This window comes from Mastomys coucha, unplaced genomic scaffold, assembly GCF_008632895.1.
Source record: "Mastomys coucha isolate ucsf_1 unplaced genomic scaffold, UCSF_Mcou_1 pScaffold14, whole genome shotgun sequence".
Taxonomy (NCBI): Eukaryota; Metazoa; Chordata; class Mammalia; order Rodentia; family Muridae; genus Mastomys; species Mastomys coucha.
Window position 1 is genome coordinate 42,750,122 of NW_022196896.1, and position 467 is coordinate 42,750,588.

Sequence of the window (467 nt, forward strand, 5' to 3'; positions counted from 1 at the left end):
ACCTCTTACAACAAAAACAACAGGAAGTGACAATTACTTTTCTTAATATATTAATTTGAAAATTAATAGTACCAACATATCCTAATCAATTGAAACCTAATAAAATGAGGAATTGGAAATTTGTTGATTGTCATCCAATGATCTCTCTACTTTGGTGATTGGAGAAATAGGTCCAACATTGTACAATCTATATACACTGTCAGCTTGTTTGTTTGTGACAGTGTCTTGCTGTGTACAACATAAGGGTCTTGAAATCTTGCTTCTCCTATCTCAGCCTTTCTATTAGTAGTATTGTTTATTTCATGTTTTTACACTCTACTATGGTTTTCAGACCAGCTTATATATTTCAAAAGTATTTATATACCCAAAAGAAACTTAGACAATTAACTAGGGAGGTGGCGTGTAAGAGAACAACAAAGTGAAACTGAATGCTTTGCTTGACATTTGTAACTCTTGTATCAAGTTTG